Below are 5,966 nucleotides of genomic sequence, written 5' to 3'. Positions count from 1 at the left end.
GGCCCCACTCTTCCCTGCTGAAAAGGGGTCCAGACTGAAAGCACACCCTCACAGGGAGAAATCATCACACAAGGGGGTGGCCAGCTGCGGGAATGAGGACATTGTGTCAGCTTAATGTTTAGTTGCTTGGATTTATTGATTCTTTATTGCAAAACAATGCCTTATTACCTTGGAAACGTTCATGAGGTGTATGAAGAAAAGACACTTGTAAGTAGCTCATTTTTGCTGAAATAACTGATTCTGAGAATCTGATGCCTATCTTCCATATAATTTCTGCAATTATATATAAATATATCAACCAAGTTCAAACTTTGGTTGTTTTCTTGCGTACAAAATCGTAAATTCCCCGTTTTAAAAACCTGTAGGACGTACCTCCTGGTAAATACATACAGATTTAACTGGTCCTTGGAAGTAGCTGCGTGTTGTCTTGTCTGAACAAACACACCATTCTGTGTGCACCACTCCCTTGTGCCTTACCCGTGTCACGGGGTGAATTTGCAACAAATTGCCCAGCGGGACTCCCGGGAGGGGCGCCAGGCGCCAGGGTCTCCCCGGCTGCGCCGGAAACTGACCAAGGCGGGGTGGAAACTGACCAGGCTGGGCGGAGAGCCGCGGGAGTGGGGCTCTGCGCCCCGGGCGCCCTGCCAAGCGCCGCCCCCCGCGCGGCCGCCAATCGGCTCCGGGAGCAGCGCCGCGTCCCCGCCTGCGCCGCAGCCCCCCGCACCCCGCCCACCGCCGCCCCCAGCACCCATTTCGGATCCCAGGCCGCCCGCCCATCTCCGCGCCGCATCGCTGCGGAGAACCTTCCCTCTCCGAAGCGGCCGCTGCTGGACGCACGGTGAGTCTGGTCTCCGGGTGGCTCCTGGAAGGGGCGCAGGCCGCACGCAGCCCCGTGGGCGAGGAGCGCGAGCTGGGCGGGACGCGGCCTGCCCGGCCAGGGGCCGCGGCTGCGAGGGTCCCCTGCGGGCTCCGGGTCTCCATTTCTGCTCCCCTCGCCCCCTCTGCCTCGTCCTTCCCTCCTGCTGCGGTCCTGCTCTCCCGGGAACCCAGCCGTGAAGAGCTTGACATCCTGGCCTTTAAAAATGTTTATTTTTAATTACGAACTATCTTAAAGCTACGCATAGGTACAGGAATTAATGCCAGAGTTACCGATGGCTGACAGTCGGTCGCTTTGCTTCGGGTCTTTCTCCCTTTCTGAAAAAACAAAACCTGACAGCCAGGCCCCTGTCCCCACCCCGCCCCCATCCGCAGAGGTCAGTTCCCTGTATCTTTCCTTTAATTGCCTGCCGTTATGATGTAAGCAATATGGTATCTGCGTTTTTGAATTTTACAGATGCACAAGAAACTCAGTGCGACTGGGTCTAGCTTTCTTTTTGTGTTGGGAGCCGTCCTAATCGTCCGGCCTTTCCCACCTGAAGGAACTGAACCGCAGGGTATGGGCCCGGCTTTACTGAGAACCCTGAGCCCTGGGGCAGAGGAAGGACAGGTCCTTGTCACTCAAGAGGTGTTGACAGGGCAGGTCCCTGTGTTCAGATTTCGCGATGGCTGACCCTGGCTGTTCCCGTTTGCTCCGCGCAAGGCCTGCACAGGCCGGCCACCAGCTCCCCGCCCACAGGCGGGCCCTACTGACGGCTGGCCATTTTGATTCAGTTTGGAGAAGGGGGATTGGTGGGCGAGGGGCCTGGAAGATAGGCCTGAATTTGAAGCACAACCCTAGTGGGACTGAAAATGTAAGCTTGCCTGATTCTTGAAATAAGGACCTTAGGACGTCCTGAGGGTATGTTTTCTTTAAAAGACATTCATACACCCTTAGGATTCTAACTCACCTGACTGAGGCGGAAGCAGCCCCGGTGGCATGGTGCATAAGGCATTCTGCTGCTCCACAAAGTCTGCGGTTCAAACCCAGCAGCCGCTCTGCAGAAGGAAGATGGGGCAATCTACTTCTGCAGAGATTGACAGCCTGGGAAGCCCATTGGGGGTTGCTGTGAGTGGGAATTCCCTCGGCAGTGTGTGTGGTGTGGTTTCATGTAGACAGTAACCCTGTGGTACAGTTGCTAATTCTGTCCTCATTTTACAGGCCATATCACGGAGACAGGACATACTAAGTGACTTGCTCCAAATCACACCGCGGGTAAAAGTGCAGTGCTAGGATCCCCACCCAGGCCCCAAAGGGCCAACACTGCCCTGTGTTTCACATGCCAGAAGTGTCCCCAGGGGTGGGGAAGTCACCTGGAAGGTAACCCGCTGCAGACCAGGTGTTCCAACTCAAAGCCATCTTATAGGACAGAGCAGAAGTATCCCACAGGTGTCCAAGGCTGTCATCTTTACCAAAGCAAAGCCCAAACCAAACCCACCTCAGTGGAGTCCATTCCAATGCAGACGCCCCTAGAGGACAGAGCGGAACTGCCCCACGGGGTTTCCAAGAATGGCATCTTCTTAGGGGCAGATGGCCAGACTGGTCTCCTGTTGAGGCTGGAAGGGTCAAACCACAAACCCAGAGTAGCACCAAATCCCACTGCCACCAAATGAGTGCAACTGATAACGACTCTATAAAACAGGATAGAACTACCCCATAGGGTTTCCAAGGCTGTTAATCATAAGGAGGCCTCCTGGTGGCTTTGCACTGCCAGCCTTTGGGTTAGTAGACAAAGGCCCTAATCACTGCGCCCGCGATTGCCTCACCACCGACCGAGAGTAGGAACCAGTCATTGCTAGGAGACATGCAGCCCTCTGCTGCGACCACAAAGGCCTTGGGGGAAGAAGTGGGTTGGAGTGGCGCACAGAATGGTCTTAGGTACTACCTATTGTTTGAGATGCAGTACGTTCTGATTTTTAATTTTAAAGTGGCGCCTGTAACACTGCAGGAGTTTATACAACACCGCAGCCCCTCCCTAGTGGCCACATTAAGCACCGCTAACAGCCTGGTGTATTCTTCCCACAACCCAAATACACGCGAGGTTTGCGGATTTCTTTTCGTGTGAAACGGCCAGCGTAGCCCGCAGGTTCGCCTGGGCAGGAAGGCCAGGTGCCTTCCCTGTACCAGGGCCGGGAGCTCTTTGGCGAGCCGAGGGCTGCGCCTTGGAGCTCGGCCCTCGCTCCCCAGGACGCGGCTGTGCGCTCCGCAGGATGGGGACCGGCGTCCCCGGCCGCGGCTGGCAGGCCACACAAAGAAGCGCCGTCCCGGGCCCAGCGCCTCCCCCCGGCCGCGGGGGAAGTGGGAGGCGGCGGCGCGGGACCCAGCGCGTTCCTCCCGTGTCCGCCGCGCTCGCCGCGCGCCGCCGAGCCCTCCAGCGGCCCGCGGACCCCGCGGGGACCCAGTGAGTGGCCCCGGGCGAGGGGCCCGGCCTGTGGCGGGGCTGGCGCAGCGGCGCCCTTTGTGGCCCTGCCGGGTTCTCGGCCCCGCAGCGCCCCTGCGGGTTGACACTGTCCCTTGTGTCTGCTGGCTTTGTGTGGACGCGCGGCGGCGTCCTGGGCCGCTCGGGAGCCATCTCCCTCTGCTGTCTGAACTTGGTGTCCGCGGTCCCTGGGGCTCAGGCCGCGCGCCCGGTGCGCTGCCCCTGGAGACGCGGAGGCGGGAGTGGGGAGATGCCTGGGCACGCCGGCCCGACCCCGACGTGGCCCGCTGCTGCAGGACCCTGCCCCAGGCTCTCCTCCCGTCCCCTCCCGGACCCCTGGTCCCCTGACGTCACCGACATGCTCCCCGTTGAGCAGGCTCCGGGCAGGAGGGGCGTCGGCCAGCGGGGGAGGGCATTCCCAGGCCACGCTGCCAGCCCTCGGGTTCAGGACCCGCCTGCACACAGTGGCCATTTGACGTCGCGCGCCGTGAGGCGGGAGAGGGACGGCCAGAAGGAGCCTGTGAATGTTTAAAAACCCCGGTGTCCTTGAGCCGTCCTGGGCTGAGGAGCCTTCCTGACACCTTACCCCTGAGAGGGACCCCGGGAGAGATGCGGAGCAAACGCAGGCGGAGGAAGAGAGACCCCCGCAGGGCAGGTGGGGGTCAGTGGGGTGAGGGGAAGGCAGGGCCGCTGCTTTACGGGGTGGGGTGATGGGCGGGAGGGACGTGCCTTCAGAGTACTGCAGTGTCTTTTTAAGCATGGGGCAGGAAGGGGAGTTATAGGGGGAGTCCCTGGGTGGTACACACTGTTAAGGTGGCAGCTGACTGGACAGTTGGAGTTGGAGTCCACCCAGAGGTGCCTCAGAAGACGGGCCTGGCGATCTATTTCGGAAAAAACAGCCGCTGGAAACCCTGTGAAGCACAGCCGTCCTCTGACGCAAGGTGGGGTCTCTGTGAGGCCGGGCAGAGTCTCCTGAGTGCAGGTGGTTCTGTAGGACCACGGAAGTTTGCTTTCTGACTGTTCCCTGACACAGCCTTCCTGGTGCATTACACGTTCGTTTCAGCGTATGCATGAGGCTAGGCTATGTTATTGCTAATGTTTTTAGCTGCTTCTCTCATACCTCCTGGAGAGCGCTCTTGAAAGTGCCCAGTGTCTCTGGGTGGGTTTTGAATGAACCACTTTCATTGAAAATTAAATAAAGAACTTTGAGTGGGACTGTGCCGGGTCCAGGCATCGATGCCCACGCTCTGGGTGGCGTGCACACCCACACACACACGTCTGTATGGCTGCTGCTCCGGTTTCTGTGAGGGAGGTTATTGAAGGAGGGGTAGGACCAGCCCCACCCTGGCTTGGAGAATGTGGCAAGCACTGAGGTAGACAGGCGTATCAGGAAGGAGAGAACAGATTATGGAAGAAAACTGCGTGAAGAGGCGAAGGCCTGTGGCCCTGGATGTTTGGGATACTGCTCAGGTTTCTAGGGCGGCTCTTTCTCTGCTGGATGTGTGCTCGACACCACGTCCGTTGTCCGGCCAGCCATCCCTCTTTCCTCCTCATTCTGCCAGGGATCCAAAGAACAGAGCGTAAGCCCTACCCTCAGATGGTTACTCTAGTTTGGGACTTGACATCCACCCATCATACAGTGGGTGGTTCAGTGTCCTTGGTGGACCACCGTCACCTTCTCTTCTAAACTAAGACCGGGAAGCAAGGCCTGCTGATGTGCTTCCAGGCCGGGCCAGTGGGAAGCCCGTGGATCACAACGGACGGTGATCCAGTCCAGTGCTGGAGCACGAGCCCCTGGTTGGAAGACACTCAGAATCCACAGTGGCAAAGCTCAGCATGGGGACCACGGGCTCCTAGGGCAGGGGTCACAGGTTGGACTGGGGCACTGTCTGACTTGGAAGGGCTCTTGGTTCCAGAAAGCTAGACGGGGTGAGTGGGCCCAGTGCGAGAACGCAGGAGCCAAGCCCAGGATGGGTCTGCTTTCATCCGTTACAGAGACGTCCGGAAGGGAGCGCGAGACTCCCCAGCTGCCTGAACTTCCCCAGCGGGGAGCGCAAGCAGCGGGACTCTGGTCAGGCAGGAGGAGGCAGCACTGGACTCAAAGTCAAGGGTCCAGTCCCTGGTGGCTGCTCAAAGTGGGAGCACAACCAGCCACTAGGTTCAGGCCCCAGAGAAGGAGGTCATAGTTGTCCCAGGCATTATCCTAATGGGGATAAAGGAAGGCTTGTTCGGGCCAGTGGGGGAGGGTCAGTTAATCCACCATGATGTTAGTCATTAGCTGCTGCCACATTGGCTCCAACTCCTAGTGACCCGTGTCCAACAGAGTGAAACCCCGCCCAGCCCTGCGGCGTCACCAGCACCCTTGGTCTGCGCATGCCCACCGTCGCGACCACCGTATCTTGAGTTTCTTCCAGCCTCGGGGCCTCGTCTTGCAGCACGGCAGCAGACGAGATCTGTTCTGACCCACAGGGCTCCTGTGGGGTCGTTTCTGGAACTGGACCAGCAGGCCTTCCTACTCTGTCTGAGTCTGCTGACACCTGTCCACCGTGGTGGCCCTGCTGTTACAGCCTCCAGCATAACAGCTACGCGCAAGCCTGTCACACAGCACACTCGCAGGTGGTGGTGGGCCAC

The sequence above is a fragment of the Orycteropus afer genome, unplaced genomic scaffold (assembly GCF_000298275.1).
Source record: "Orycteropus afer afer isolate SDZICR_OR568_19922 unplaced genomic scaffold, OryAfe1.0 scaffold00638, whole genome shotgun sequence".
NCBI classification, from domain to species: domain Eukaryota; kingdom Metazoa; phylum Chordata; class Mammalia; order Tubulidentata; family Orycteropodidae; genus Orycteropus; species Orycteropus afer.
Note: the sequence above shows the minus strand (reverse complement) of the source record.